The sequence below is a fragment of the Triturus cristatus genome, chromosome 2_2 (assembly GCF_964204655.1).
Source record: "Triturus cristatus chromosome 2_2, aTriCri1.1, whole genome shotgun sequence".
Taxonomy (NCBI): domain Eukaryota; kingdom Metazoa; phylum Chordata; class Amphibia; order Caudata; family Salamandridae; genus Triturus; species Triturus cristatus.
In genome coordinates this window covers 559,419,761-559,436,645 of record NC_140582.1, presented here as the reverse complement: position 1 = coordinate 559,436,645, position 16,885 = coordinate 559,419,761, and positions in this window count along the sequence as shown.

Genomic DNA, 16,885 nt, shown 5'->3' with positions numbered 1-16,885 from the left:
GCGTTTTATTAATTTATTAATATTCAACAATTAATTATTTGTCTTGTGCAAGTGTGTTTTACTAATCAACCCGTTTGTCCTAACATAAGAGAAAGTTACATGAGGGTTAGCTTATTTGTGCTGTTCTTGTATTTACAATAACGTGCAAGTTTTCATGTTTAAACGTTGCTGTGTGCTATTTATTTTGAGCACAAAACGCTGTCTGAATTAATGCTTTTTATGTCGCAAAAGCTAGATAAATGCATACACATAAGGGTATTAGTGGGGTTAACACTGTTTAATCATTATGCTGTAGTAACGTTGTTTTTATTTCTTTTAATTGAGATGGTCTATTGTGGCTTATGGAGGCCTAATCCATGATGGCTAATTTTGAGAGCCTGGCCTCGAGTGAATATGTGAAAGACGTGACGAGAGAGACCCCTGCTGGAAAAAGGTTGAAGACAACTGACCATGGTCCTTCTATGAAATTTTCCATGAGGACGACAGCAGCTTTGGGTGTTCTCCAAGAACAGTGAAAGTGTCCTTGGCAATCTCGAAAGACAAAGGAGCCTTAGAGGGAAACTCTGAACTGTGGCTCGATGGCCGAGGAGAAACCGGATTAAATATGATACATGTTTTATTTTTCTTGGTTCCTGTTCCGTAGTTCACGTCTTGTGACTTTTCCTGAGCGGAGGTTTCCAGATGTAGCAATGTTACATTTCTTCCTTCTTGTTCTGCTCAGTGATACAGTTTATCCTGCCAACTTTATGTGTGTCTCTATTGTATTTTTCACTATGAAAACTGTTAGTTTAGGGAGGGCTCTCCCCCACTCCTTTGGCCACCCTTTCGCCACTTGCCATTTTACCTTTGCCGCGTGAACTTGCGTTGCTGAGGATCGATGCTGAGGACACTGTCCTGAGAGACTTTACCGAGAGACTGGTCCTGACCCGTTCTGACACTTAGTTAGAATAGGTAACTATGAGAAATGATTTATTTTGATTTACTTTGACTAATTTTAGATAAAGCAATATAACTTTAAAACATGGTGTTGAATATTCTTTCTTGTCAATTATTGAGTACATTTTGATCATTATTGTATAGATTGTATAGAGTATGATTAAGGATAACCACTATAATTAGGTCCTATCGTCCTAGATATAGATGCAGGGTTTTCTTCCCACAGGTCTTATGCTGGTGGAGTATTTGAGCGTATGTTAGTGAAATGGGCCCTAGCGTATGATGAATGTATGTGCGTGTAACTGTGAAATTACTCTATCCGTGGTAGTGGGTTTATTTTAGGTACCCTGATCTCTATCAGATGGATGGCTGCCGGGATTAGTGGATCGTGGCGCGGATGATGGAGAGGACCGGAGCAATCTTAGAGTGCGACCGCCATATCGACGTGCCAAGCCAGGCCCCCATTTTTTAAAACCAAATCATAAACTCATTTACACACTAAACACTGAAAATAAGATGAAGGCCGGGAAGCAAAAACAATCCCCATTTAGTCATCGTTTCCTTTAGGGATAAAAGAATCCGCTACATCTGTTAGCAGCCTTATGATATCCACAGGAATTTACCCACAGTATAATCCATGCCCAGTTACCTTAGCATTTGCATTTACGAGAATGCTGCCTGATTAAAAGGCCCTACGCTCTCCTGTGGTCTGTTTAATTTCCCTCTATGGGGCTCGAAAAAAGTGAAAAAGAATAGCAAGTGTGCTCCTGTTTGTGACAACATCTCAGACTCTGGAGCTTATTGAAGTTTCCCTGAGGGCAAGACAAAATCCAAAGAGTGCCTGACTCTCTTCTGGGGGACACGTGTGTGCCTGTTTTCCAGAAAGGGTCTTGATGCATCACAATAAACATGAACTCAGTAGGTAGCTGGGCGTGCAAGGGAAATATGTGTAGGGAGTAAAATGACCATATTGCTTTAAAGGTAATGGAAAATAATTGACTGTCATCTCCTTATCCTTGCCTCCGAGTTACTTGCTTTCCCAGTGTAGTTAAGAAGCACCCTCCCTCTGGATAATGAGTGCTGTACTTGGCTGTTACAGTTGAGTGCTGCACTCTACCAGCATATAGTGCGCATGTTATATGTTAAGCATGTTTGAGATTACGGTGGGAAAAGCTCAGATAGGTATCCTCCACATGGATGTTCCACTCCATAACGATCAGGAACCTCAAATATCAACGCTGCCTACCTAAAAATAATTCCACTCCTGTGTCTAACAAAAGAGTTGAAGAAAGCACCCCCCCAGATGTTAAAAAAGTCACTATATTAGGGTGAACCACAGAAAGTTCTTCCTAGGAAAAATCGCAAATGTCACCAAGTGAATCTCTTGACAATATGTCATGATCCACAGAGACCCAGACATTCTGATCAGTGGGTGAGAGAGAGAGAGAGGGAGAGAGAGAGAGAGAGAGAGAGAGAGAGAGAGAGAGAGAGAGAGAGAGATTAGTTCCTAATTCAGTTCTTCTTTACAGTTTAATCCAATTTTCTCAATTTTAGACAAGCGCATGAGAAGGAGTCGATTTCAGACAGGAGCATGAGAAGTATCAGGATTTTGCATGATTACGCATAAATGGGAAGAATGTCTTCTCAAGAGAGGCAGTGAATACATGTTGGGTCCCCTTTTTCTGCAAATAGCCAGTATTTGTGGAACAATGTATATTGCGACCTTGATATCAGGTCATGCTGATGGATGTTCAAGGGTGGCTTTCCTATGGAGCTGATTCACAAAGGGCCTCAGCTCCAGTGGCAAAGGCCCCGAAGTTGTTAACCATTGCAGAGGTCATGAGTGTGGAGGGCCCGCACTGACTGTGGGGCCTCCCCCACAATTGTGTATGTCCTTTGTAAATATGCCTCTTTTTCTTGAGAGCCCTAACAAGAATAATCGAGAGCTAATTCAAATGTATATGTATAGAAACAAACATACCACAATAACACCCTTCAAAAATCCAAAATAGCCATAGTGTAACCATCATGTATGGATTTTCCACCAATCAAGCTAGCCAATAGGCAAATCGAATTGAATAAAGAGGAAGTGCCCTGCTCTCACCAAGGATTGAATATTATAAGGTTTCTGGCTAAATTATTCACAACCAATCATCAGCCACAGAATACAACTGTTCAAAGACTTTCACCTGCTCAAATGCAGAAGTAATAGAGAACTCCAAAAACGCTATGGTGATATGGCATCAGTAAATATGGAAGACTCAGTGGTATATTCACAAGGACTCATCTCCGATTTATCTCCACCTTAACACATCAAAAGTGGAGATAGATTTAACATCCCATTCACAAGCTGGTGCAAACTCCAGACAAGGCCAGTAATCCCGCGATAACTGCCCCAAAATGTAACTCCACGGCGGACAACACCAAGTAACCCTAATGAGATGCACAGTAGGCGTTCCTGTGCAAAAACATGCAAAAAAAAACACAACACCACTTTCAAAACAAACTGCCAGATCTACGCAGCAAACCAAAAACAGGCGATAGGTCGCGGTAGCAGCAGGTATTTAACACCTGCCTCCTGCAGGTGTAAAGCCGGATGACTACCTGCAGTAGGCAACGGAGCCCTGCACACAGCCACACCCGAAGAACAAATGACGCCATGGAGCTACTCATCATGCAGCTTAGAGCCCCAACAGGGCCACAACACCCACTGCCACCACCCTCAGGACCGCCACCACCCCCAGGTCCCGGACCCGCCCCCCCCCCCCCGGACCACCACAGAGGCAGCGCAGAGTAAGACAGCGGACCTACCGAAAACGCACCAGTCTCACAGACCTAACGCCTGAGGAAGTCATTGCCCACTACAGGCTCAAAAGGACAACCATCATCCGCATCATGACCCACATCGGCCACAGGTTGATGGTCCCAACATAGCAGAGAACCAACATCCCGCCGCAGACAAAGCTGCTGGCTGTGCTGCACCTGTTGGCCTCTGGTACCTTCCAACCAACAACGGCCAGAGTCGGAGCCAGCCTTATCAAAGTTCATCACACCTGTCCTGGATGCCATCCTCAGCTTCATACCCCAGTACCTTAACTTCCCCCACACTGCGCAGGAACAGCAGGAGACCAAGCACGGCTTCTACGCCATAGCTGGATTCCTGGCCGTGTTGGGGTCAATAGACTGCACACATGTCCCACTTTTGCCCCCTGCGGATACTGCACACCAGTACTGCAACAGAAAGCACACGCATTCAATCAGTGTGCAGGCAATAGTGGGCCACCGGGGAATGTTCACCAATATCGTCGCATGATTCCTACATCTTCCCACAGTCCATCATCAACCAGCGCTTCCAGGATGGCACATATGGAACAGGACTGCTCGTTGGTAACTGCCAAATCAACACACCACACACCTCAAAGCCACCATTACACAACGCACAACTGTGGGAATGCACACATGACCAAACCACATACAACATGTCAATCAACATGCCTGTTAGAGTCGGGGATCTCTGGTTGGCGCAAGGTTGCCCTTGTGTCAAGCAGGAACCCTCTCCTCCACGTCAGGGCGCAGGATAACCCCTCGCGAATGACCCTTGCTCACCCTCTAGGTGCGTGGCGTGAGCAGCCAAGGCGATTCCTCAGGCGTTGTTGGTTAAGCACTTACAATCATACACACAGTAAATACATCAATCCCCCCCAGAAACGGACACCAGACTTGGATATATATAAAAAATACGCTTCTTTATGTAAAAATAGGTATATATATCGCAGCAGACTTATCACAAGACCAATAACGTTTTTGCTAGGCCACCAGGTTGTAAAGCAGGCCAATGTTCTTTGTTCGTAGCTTCAAATGGAGACCTTGTAGTCTCTTGCAAATGTTACTTGTGGTTCCAGTACTCACAGAGATCGCCTCCTGCGCACGGGGAAATAAGGCGTTGCGGGCCCCGAGCCCGATACTGGAACTTCTTTCGTGAGGTGGAGAGTCGGCACAGGTCGGTGCGACTCTCAGCTTGAGAAGTGTTCTTGGGTCCTCAATCAGCAGGTGTGGGCAAGTAGGCAGGCGCGGCCAGCGACCCTTTAGCACGGCGGTGCCGGAGGGTCTCCACAGCGGGGGCGGCGCGGTATGAGATGTCCGGGGATAGCGAAGCGGGGTCGCAGGGCACGGTCAGTGCAGCTGGATGACCCGGCGTAGATCACAGTCGTCGGACGGTTTCCGGCGGGAGGGGTGATAGCGCGGTCAGCGCGCTCCAGTAGCAGGCGGTGACAGGGATGCAGGCGACCTGGCCCGGGGACAGAGAGCGGCTCTGGACGGAGCGGGGCTCTCACGGGTTTGAGGCAGGCAAGCTTCTGAGTGTCACGGCCCTAGGAGGGGCGATGAGGGGCGCAGTCTCTTTTCCAGCGGGATGCACACACGGCTCGAATTGGAGGATGAGCAAAAGCACAGAGAACCCACTGGTCCTGGGGTTCAGTTCAGGGGGCAAGCTCAGATCAAGCCCTTGGAGAATGTTCAAGCACAAAGTAGCAAAGTCTTTTCAGTAAGTCTCTTCCTCTCCTTTCTCAGCAAGGCAAGCAGCAGGCCAGCTCCTCCAGCGTCTTCTTCTCCTTCTAGTCGGGCAGAGGTTCTTTGTGGTAAACAGGATTCTGATTTCTTAGGAGCCAGGCTCCTACTTTTATACCATGATTCTTTTGTTCTTTAGCGCCAGGGGGCCTAGGCCTGGCTCAGTCCAGTTCTGGAGCACTTTGTTATGGTGACTCTGCTCTTTCCTTTCAGCAGCAGGGCAGAGACATCAGCCGCTCCGCAGGGGGCGGCGCCGGCTTTGTGGTGGCAGAGCACAGGTCTATTCAAGAGTCAAGGTGTACTCCTCCCACCCATCCTGGTGTCACCTCTCTACCCACCACCTGGCAGCCAACCTGTCTCTGGGGATCCCCCCACCCTGCTCCTTACTGTTGCTAGGCAGAACACACACACACACAGCAGAGGCGGACTGAGATGGTCAGGTCAGTAAATACTAACTTTCTAAAAGTAGTATTTACAAACCCAGGATATTAAAATAAACTTGACTACAAGAAGTATTTTATTATTCTGAGTTCAGGCATACTAAACTTGGCACTCTACCATGCTCTCTGAGTCCACTGGGGTCACAGCGTTGGCGTGATCCCAGTAGCCCATTCTGGCCTATGGAGAGCAGGTAGCCTTCAATAGTGAAGAACGAAAATGGCGGTAATTCACTACTAAGACATGCCACACACATCAGGGCATGTCCTACCTTATGCCTACAATGCACCCTGCCCTTGGGCCTACCAGAGGGGTGGCTAATATGTAGGTAAGGGAAGGTTTAGGGACTGGCAAGTGGGGGCACTTGCGCAGTCAGCGCGACGGTCCCGGACCGCGCACAGGGTCTGCGGTGGCAGACCCTAGACACACTTTACAAGGCCGCTTCCGTGGGTGGCGCAACCAGCGCTGCAAGCCCACCAGCAGCATTGGCATTCACAAGCCCTGGCACCCCTGGTGCACTTTACTGGGGACTGACAGTGAATCCAATAAACCAATCATGGACATCAATTACAGGTACACTTTACCTCGGGAGCACTTGCACTGCGGCACGGATTAGCCGTGGCGCAGTGCCCTGAGCGGACAACACCAGCAAAACAATCGAGGCACACCATCAAAAAGTGGAAGGGAAACTCACGCCAAGGTGCCAGGTCTAACACGTGTCCCCTCCAGCTGAAATGTGGGGAGAACTACCCTTGCCCAGGGGGTTCCTCGTCACTAAGGCGGAAATACCTGGACAGACCGTCAGCGTTGGCGTGATCTGTACCAGGACGGTGTTCCACCGTAAAGTCCATACCCTGTAGGGAGATGGACCACCTCAACAGCTTCGGGTTTTCACCCCTCATTTGCATCAACCATCTGAGGGGCCTGTGGTCCGTCTGAACCCGGAAGTGAGACCCAAACAAGTAGGGTCTTAGCTTCTTCAGCGCCCAGACCACAGCAAATGCTTCTCGCTCAATTGCACTCCACCTACTTTCCCGTGGAAGTAACCTCCTACTGATGAAGGCTACGGGTTGGTCCCAGCCCTCCTCAGTCATCTGTGAGAGAACAGCCCCTACACCATGCTCTGAAGCGTCTGTCTGTACTAGGAATTCCTTGGAGAAGTCAGGGGCCAAGAGCACGGGCGCCGTGCACATGGCAGTCTTCAGGGTGTCGAAAGCTTTCTGACAGGTGTCAGTCCAAATCACGTTCCTGGGCTGCTTCTTGGAAGTCAGCTCTGTCAAGGGGGCAACAATCGTTCCATAGCCCTTGACAAACCTCCTGTAGTACCCAGTGAGCCCCAGGAAGGCCCTCACTGCGGTCTGCGTCTTGGGGGGTTCCCAAGCCAGGATGGTCTCAATTTTGGGTTGCAAGGGTGCCACCTTGCCACTCCCTACTTGGTGTCCCAAGTACACCACGGAACCCTGCCCGATCTGGCACTTGCTTGCCTTGATCGTGAGGCCTGCTCAGCGCAGAGCCATCAACACTTCCCAGAGGTGGCGCAGGTGTTCGGGCCAGGTGGCACTGAACACTGCGATGTCATCCAGGTAGGCGGCACTGAACGCATCCAGCCCAACCAGTACCTGGTTGACCAACCTCTGAAAGGTGGCAGGGGCATTCTTCATCCCAAATGGCATGACTCGGAACTGGAAGTGCCCATCTGGTGTAGAGAATGCGGACCTCTCTTTGGCCCCATCGGTCAAGGCGATCTGCCAGTACCCAGACCTTAAATCAAACGTGCTGAGGAACCGGGCAGCCCCCAGCCGATCAATGAGCTCATCAGCTCTGGGGATGGGGTGCGCGTCAGTCTTCGTTACTGAATTGAGTCCTCTGTAGTCCACACAGAACCGGAGTTCAGGTGTGGCTCCCGGCGCAGCAGCTTTGGGGACCAAGACCACGGGGCTGGACCAAGGACTGCTGGAGGACTCAACCACCCCTAGCGCAAGCATTTTGGAGACCTCCTCCTTAATGCAAGCTCTGACCCTGTCAGTTACCCTGTAAGCCTTGTGCTTCACAGGTAAGCTGTCTCCTGTGTCCACATCATGGACGCACCAATCTGTGACACCAGGAACCAGGGAGAATCTATCGGGAAACTGCCCCAGCAAGTGGCGGCAATCTTCCTGTTGTTCGGGCGTCAGGGTGGGTGAGAGGTTAACTCCATCCACTGACCCATCTTTCTCAGAGGCCACTAAGAGGTCAGGAAGAGGCTCGGTCTCCTCTTCCATTCCATCATCAGTGGCCAGCAGCATGCCCACTTCGGTCCTCTCTAAGTGGGGCTTAAGGCGGTTAACATGTAGGACCCTCAAAGGGTTCCTGGGAGACTGCATGTCCACCAAGTAGGTGATAGGACTTTTGCGCTCCACAACCTCAAATGGACCTGTCCACTTGTCCTGAAGTGCACAAGGCTCCACTGGGGCCAAGACCCACACCTTTTGTCCAGGTTGAAGCTCTACCAGAGTGGCATTCCGGTCGTACCACCGCTTCATCTCCTCCTGGCTGGCTTCCAGATTTGCCTCAGCAAGTTGCCTGAAACGCCGAGTCTGGTTTCGGAAGGCCAGCATGTAACTATATACATTCTGGGGAGGTTTCCTGGGAGATTGCTCCCAGCCTTCCTTTACCAAACTCAGAGGTCCTCTTACCGGGTGACCATACAGAAGCTCAAAGGGGCTGAACCCTAGAGACTTCTGCGGCACCTCTCGGTAAGCGAAGAGCAGGCATGGCAGGAGGACGTCCCACTTACGCCTCATTGGACCGTCCAGGCCCATGATCATGCCTTTGAGGGTTCGGTTGAATCTCTCAACCAACCCATTTCCTTGGGGGTGGTAAGGAGTGGTGAACTTGTAAGTTACCCCACACTCCTTCCACAGGGATTTCATATACGTGGATATGAAATTGGTCCCCCTGTCGCTCACAACCTCTAGAGGGAATCCCACTCGGGAGAAAATTCCCATCAGTGCCCGTCCCACCACGGGGGCCGTCACTGTCCTCAGAGGGATGGCTTCAGGGTACCGGGTGGCATGGTCCACCAAGACCAGGATGAACCTGTTGCCCAGGGCTGTCTTGGGGTCCAGAGGCCCCACAATATCAATACCCACTCGTTGGAATGGCGTACCGACCACAGGGAAAGGTTGCAGAGGAGCCTTGTGCTTCCCTCCGCTCTTACCACTTGCCTGGCAAGTCTGACAGGTTCTGCAGTAGGAATCTGAATTCTTATGCATTTTGGGCCAGTAAAAGTGGGTGACAAGCCTGTCATAGGTCTTGTCCATCCCCAAATGTCCTGCTAAAGGCACATCGTGAGCCAGCCCCAGTAGGAAGACTCTGAACTTCTGGGGTACCACCAGCACACGGGCTGACCCAGGTTCAGCAGCCTTAGGCTCGGAATACAGGAGGTCACTCTCCCAGTACACGTAGTGTGTTTTGGCCTGAACACCGTTGGCCTGGTCTGCAGCCTGTTGCCGCATACCCACGAGAGAAGGGCATTCTTTCTGCTCCCTGCAGAATTCCTCCCTGGAGGGACCTCCTTCTTGCTGCCAATGGGTCAGCTCAGGCAGATCTCCCAGTTCGGCAATCTGTTCCCCGGTAGGCTCCAGAGCATCCCCCTCAGGGTCTACTTCCTCCTGGGCCGTGGGAACTTCGGGGGCCGGTTTCCCGCGCCTCCTGCGCCTTCTCCCTAAGGCCGGTTCCTGGACCTCTCCCTCAGGCTCCAGGACCCTCTCAACACCCCTACTGGCGGCCATGGACCGGGTGGTCACGCACGCCCAGTCGGGTAGACCCACCATCCTCAGATGCGTGGTCTTCTCCACCTTTTCCCAAGGGGAACTCTCCAGGTCGTTCCCTAGCAGACAGTCTACAGGCATGTCAGTTCTCACAGCGACTTGTAGAGTACCAGAGACCTCCCCCCACTCAAAGGGAACTTGAGCCATTGGACAACGACTCTCTACGTTGTCAGCATTGACAACCCTACAGTAGGCATTGGGTACAATTTGCTCTTGAGACACCAGGTGTTGCCTCACCGAGGTCACGCTGGCTCCTGTATCTCTAAGAGCCTCAACTGTCTTTCCATTGATGGTCACCACTTGCCCATATTTCTTAGTGTTAGAGGGCAGGTAGGTTACAGGGACCATCTCACTGTCTCCTAGCGAGACTAGGGTCATCTGCCCGGGACCCCCACCCTCCTGGACTGCTACCTCCTCCCCAAAGTTAACACTAGCTACTTGCCGGGGTGGAGCACCAGTGGGTGCGGTCTTACCAAACAGGCGACACTTAGGATCAGAGGCAATGTGACCCGGGTCACCACACCTATAACAATTGAAGGGCCCCTTTGGAACAGGTCTACCTGTCGGGGCCCCGTTCTGCTGCGGGGGTGGGGGAGGCTGAGAACCCTTCTGCTGGTTCCCTTGGGAATTACTTTGGGGGCCTTTTTGGAACCCCTTCTGTTTACCCTTGTCCCCCCCATTCTTCTGCTGGGGACCCTGCCCACCTTTGGCGGAGTCTCCCACTTGACCCTTGTGGACCCTGGTGCTGAGCCAGCGGTCCGCCTCCTCAGCAAGCTTCCTCGGGTTGGACAGCTTGCTATCTATCAGGTGCTGGCGTAGCTCAGGAAAACATTGACTGGACAAGTGCTCCCATGCAATTAAATCAAGCAGCCCTTGATAATCATTCACTTTGCTACCCTTCACCCAACCATCCAGTGCTCTGCAGAAAAAGGTTACATATTCCACATACGTACTCTCAGGGATCTTCTTAGTCTCCCTGAACCTCTGTCTATATAGCTCAGGAGTTAACCCATACCTGCTCATTAAAGCTTCCTTCATATGGGGGTATGAGGTCTGGACTTCCAAGGGCAAATCTAACAGTGTGTCCCGCCCTTCAGCAAGGAACCTTCCCCACAACCCCGCTCCCCAGTCTTTCTCAGGGACCCGGTGTGAGGACATGGCCACCTCGTAGGCTCTAAACCACTGCCCTATGTCATCCTTTCTAAAATACTCCTTTACTACATCTTTGGGGATGTACACCTTGGACTCTACCTGCGCTGGTGGAGTGCTGCCACCAGAAGGAGCGGTGTCCAAACTTTTCGCCTTCAGCTCCAACTCCTTCAATCTTATATCATGATCCATTTGGCGTTGTTGTGCCTCCAGGGCCAACTTCTGCTTTTCCATTTCCATTTGTCCGGCCAACTTTGCCATCTCCATTGCATGCGCCCTGTCGGCTGCCCTGTCTGCCAGCTCCTCTGGCGACCGGACTCTGCTGGGCTCCTCAAGGTTGTCGGGTGGAACGATGTCCCCCGCATTCCGTGGGTCTCGTGACTCCCTCCAGGCTCTTAGCGCCTTGGCGTACTGGGTTCTCCTCTTGAATCCAGCATGGGGAACTCGGAATTTTACACTGTAGCCTTTCAATTGCTCTATCGTGTAGCCTTCCAGTCTCTCCCAATCCACCTCATCTATTCCAGAAATCACGGAGAGCGCTCTTCCAGCAGAGAGTGAGCCAGGCATGGTTGCAGTAATGGCAGATGTCTCGACAAAGTTCAACAATTAAAAACCTGTGGCTGCGTTATTTGGTCTGCTCTCACTATCTGGTGATTAATAATTCACTGTATGCAAATTACAAGTGCAAATCCGAAATCCCAACCGCTGCCACCAATGTTAGAGTCGGGGATCTCTGGTTGGCGCAAGGTTGCCCTTGTGTCAAGCAGGAACCCTCTCCTCCACGTCAGGGCGCAGGATAACCCCTCGCGAATGACCCTTGCTCACCCTCTAGGTGCGTGGCGTGAGCAGCCAAGGCGATTCCTCAGGCGTTGTTGGTTAAGCACTTACAATCATACACACAGTAAATACATCAATCCCCCCCAGAAACGGACACCAGACTTGGATATATATAAAAAATACGCTTCTTTATGTAAAAATAGGTATATATATCGCAGCAGACTTATCACAAGACCAATAACGTTTTTGCTAGGCCACCAGGTTGTAAAGCAGGCCAATGTTCTTTGTTCGTAGCTTCAAATGGAGACCTTGTAGTCTCTTGCAAATGTTACTTGTGGTTCCAGTACTCACAGAGATCGCCTCCTGCGCACGGGGAAATAAGGCGTTGCGGGCCCCGAGCCCGATACTGGAACTTCTTTCGTGAGGTGGAGAGTCGGCACAGGTCGGTGCGACTCTCAGCTTGAGAAGTGTTCTTGGGTCCTCAATCAGCAGGTGTGGGCAAGTAGGCAGGCGCGGCCAGCGACCCTTTAGCACGGCGGTGCCGGAGGGTCTCCACAGCGGGGGCGGCGCGGCCTGAGATGTCCGGGGATAGCGAAGCGGGGTCGCAGGGCACGGTCAGTGCAGCTGGATGACCCGGCGTAGATCACAGTCGTCGGACGGTTTCCGGCGGGAGGGGTGATAGCGCGGTCAGCGCGCTCCAGTAGCAGGCGGTGACAGGGATGCAGGCGACCTGGCCCGGGGACAGAGAGCGGCTCTGGACGGAGCGGGGCTCTCACGGGTTTGAGGCAGGCAAGCTTCTGAGTGTCACAGCCCTAGGAGGGGCGATGAGGGGCGCAGTCTCTTTTCCAGCGGGATGCACACACGGCTCGAATTGGAGGATGAGCAAAAGCACAGAGAACCCACTGGTCCTGGGGTTCAGTTCAGGGGGCAAGCTCAGATCAAGCCCTTGGAGAATGTTCAAGCACAAAGTAGCAAAGTCTTTTCAGTAAGTCTCTTCCTCTCCTTTCTCAGCAAGGCAAGCAGCAGGCCAGCTCCTCCAGCGTCTTCTTCTCCTTCTAGTCGGGCAGAGGTTCTTTGTGGTAAACAGGATTCTGATTTCTTAGGAGCCAGGCTCCTACTTTTATACCATGATTCTTTTGTTCTTTAGCGCCAGGGGGCCTAGGCCTGGCTCAGTCCAGTTCTGGAGCACTTTGTTATGGTGACTCTGCTCTTTCCTTTCAGCAGCAGGGCAGAGACATCAGCCGCTCCGCAGGGGGCGGCGCCGGCTTTGTGGTGGCAGAGCACAGGTCTATTCAAGAGTCAAGGTGTACTCCTCCCACCCATCCTGGTGTCACCTCTCTACCCACCACCTGGCAGCCAACCTGTCTCTGGGGATCCCCCCACCCTGCTCCTTACTGTTGCTAGGCAGAACACACACACACACAGCAGAGGCGGACTGAGATGGTCAGGTCAGTAAATACTAACTTTCTAAAAGTAGTATTTACAAACCCAGGATATTAAAATAAACTTGACTACAAGAAGTATTTTATTATTCTGAGTTCAGGCATACTAAACTTGGCACTCTACCATGCTCTCTGAGTCCACTGGGGTCACAGCGTTGGCGTGATCCCAGCAGCCCATTCTGGCCTATGGAGAGCAGGTAGCCTTCAATAGTGAAGAACGAAAATGGCGGTAATTCACTACTAAGACATGCCACACACATCAGGGCATGTCCTACCTTATGCCTACAATGCACCCTGCCCTTGGGCCTACCAGAGGGGTGGCTAATATGTAGGTAAGGGAAGGTTTAGGGACTGGCAAGTGGGGGCACTTGCGCAGTCAGCGCGACGGTCCCGGACCGCGCACAGGGTCTGCGGTGGCAGACCCTAGACACACTTCACAAGGCCGCTTCTGTGGGTGGCGCAACCAGCGCTGCAAGCCCACCAGCAGCATTGGCATTCTCAAGCCCTGGCACCCCTGGTGCACTTTACTGGGGACTGACAGTGAATCCAATAAACCAATCATGGACATCAATTACAGGTACACTTTACCTCGGGAGCACTTGCACTGCGGCACGGATTAGCCGTGGCGCAGTGCCCTGAGCGGACAACACCAGCAAAACAATCGAGGCACACCATCAAAAAGTGGAAGGGAAACTCACGCCAAGGTGCCAGGTCTAACAATGCCCACCTGCCAGACACGACAACACTACTCCATGGTAATCCTGGGCTACCCCTGCACACAGTACAGCTATATCATGGCACCACAGCCGCACAACAGCTGAACGTGGGTAGATGCAGAATGCAGCCATGTGCGAAGGATGCAAGTGACCAGTGAATGGGAATGCACACAACGACAAGTTAGGCGTGGGTGTGCAGGACAGACATGGGTATGCAAACCACAGATATGTCCATGCAGACCACAACTGCTGGTGACTGGAGAGTCATGAACAGTGGACTCAACCATGTCACCCCTGGCCGTGGATCAGATAGCGGAAATGTCACTAGCTGCATCCCCCCCGTGTGCGTGAGCATAGTGGGTTTGTCCTGAGTATGCCAGGGCTGCGCAGGGGTGTGGACAAAAACCCCGTGGTGCAGAGCGTGATTCTCTCCCGGAAAGGCCAACGTCACTGACAGGGCGACGCCTCGCAGTCTGCCACGAGGCCGACGCTGTGAGCAGCGGTGCCTGCGATCCTGTGTGCCTGATGCACCCCAGGACGATTGATACCCAGACCAGGCCTGCCCGCCCGAGCGCCCCAAGGCCGCACTGCTCACCTGCTGACAATGCCGTGTGTCAAAGAGGGCCCACCACATGCCGGAGCAAGCTCCAAGCCCCAATCCTGCGACCTCTGCACCCTCCGCAGACCATCGCTGGCAACCACGACACTGGCCCACATCACTCCTTTCTCATTGACATACTCCACCAGTGTCCTCTTTGTACCAGTAGGTCCCACATGTGGAACTGTGTCCTGAGTCCTGAATGGCAGTGACCCCAGGTCCGTTGCAGCGGTCACAGCACCAGATTCCCTTTTATCAGTGAGGCATAATTCCATATCGCAGGCCTGCGACACGTTGTGCCACTAACCCTGTTCAATGCAAGCCTGCGACACATGGTGCCACTAACCCTGTTCAACGTGAGCCTGTGACACCTGGTGCCACTAACCATGTTCAACGTGAGCCTGCGTCACGTGGTGCCACTAACCCTGTTCAAAGCAAGCCTGCGACACATCATGCCACGAACCCTGTACGCTGTGAGTGACCACCAGCCTCCGGCAGAACATCGTTGGTGACTGAGTCTGTGGCCTGGGGGTTGTCATCAGCAACGGGCAGGTATGGACTTGGTGTCTGGCATGAGTCTGTGGCATTCATATCTGCCATGTTGCTGGACACAGCTGGCATGTGCCCTCTGCATCATGCCCTGGGGTTAGACCTCCCATTTTCCCCCGTGACACTCTGCGGAAGGCACCTATGAAACATACGAGACCCTGCTCTGCCCTCATGACCCTACCCCAGTCTCCCGCAGGTCAGCATCCCGTGGCGGTGGGCTGGTGTCGCCCGCTGTGCATCCGGGGCCACTAACCCTGTGCGACTCATGTCATCCCCCCTTGTTGTTCTGACATTGCATTTCTGTGTGCCTGTGTACTGTTAGAGTTGTTGGCAGCACCAGCTACTCCCTGAGGGCTGGCTTACACTCACCCACACACAGCCAGCACAGGCATCACTGGATTAGTGGGCCTGTCATCACATCCTGCCGAACCTAGTATTGAATCTTTTCTGCCGGCACTGTCACAGGTGATCGAGGATATGCACTCTGCCCTTGGATGATGACACCCCTCCGAGACCCCGAACACACCCGCCCAGAGGCAGTACAATGCGGCCCACATACGCACCAGGGGCATCATTGAATGCACATTTGGTGTGTTGAAGTCATGTTTCAAGGTGCCTGGACGGCACAGGTGGAAAGCTCCTGCACAGCCCGGACATTGTGTGCAAGATGATCGTTGCATGTTGTGTGTTGCACAACATCTGTGTACGCACCAATGCCCCATGGATCCCAGTTCCAGAAGTACCGGGTGATGATGGGGACGATGGGGCAGGTGGCCCTCATCCCACTGCAGCTGCGGCAGGAATGGCCCGTTGGAACACCATAATTGACAGCTACTTCTCATGAGCACGTGACATTGTGGCAATCCCTGGCAATCATGGGACAGTACTAAATGTCCATAAGCACAGCATGTGCGAATAAAACATATTTGCAGTTTACAGGTTGTACTTGTACATTGTCATGTCACAGTTTCCTGCTGTGCTAGATGTGATTTGCCATGTAGTGCACATTTGCAGCACCAGTTGTGTCCTGTGTTCCGTTGTGGAGGTGTTGCTGTTTGTACCGGGATGTTGTCAATGTCGAGGTGCACTTTTACTTATGTGCGTATTCTGCACGGTGGGTGATTCGCTCCTGCGGCTCTGATTTGTCTGCCACTGGTCCCTTTCATGCGGTTTGCCTGTCAGTTCTGTGCTTCCATGGTGCTGAGGTGTTGCAGACTTGGCTAACTTGTGCTCTTTGTCGAGTTGTGACCCTTGGGCATGGTTTGTCCACAGATGCGTCATTGACGTCAGGGGTTGTTTGTGCAGGTGGTTGTGTCCGAGTGTGACCTGCTCCTTTCCGGTTGTGGTCCGCACTCCGCCACCTCAGTGTCGTGCCATGTACATCGTCATGGTGATTGGACTGCAGCCATGCTACTCGTCATGTGGTGTCTCTTGCATTGTCAGTGTGGCTGAGGTATATGCATGTTTGCTGTGTTTTGCATGTGTGCATGTGTTGGTTGTGTGCTTGTTGATGTGTTGTGTGGGTGCCACTTTGGGTACATGGTGTACGTGGGACTACTTGGTGTTTGTGTGTGTGCTGAAGTGTTCCCGTGGGACCAGGGACATGATCCTGAGTCATTGTGGCTGTGCAGTGTGCTCTGCTTAATTGTGCATGTGTGCCATTGGGCCCATCTCCCCCCGTTCACCCACTCCCTGGTCGGTGCGCACCCTGTTGATGTGCTGTTGGGTCATGTTGGACAGTGTCTGGATCCCCGACTCCTGTCACCGTCTCCCGACTGGTGACTGTGGCCACCATATTCTCCATGTCATTCAGCTCCTGGTGTTCTGCTGGCCCCCCTCCTCCGGGGTGCGTTGCTGCTTTCGTGTTGGCAGGGAGTTTCTGCTTGGTTTTGCCATTCACAT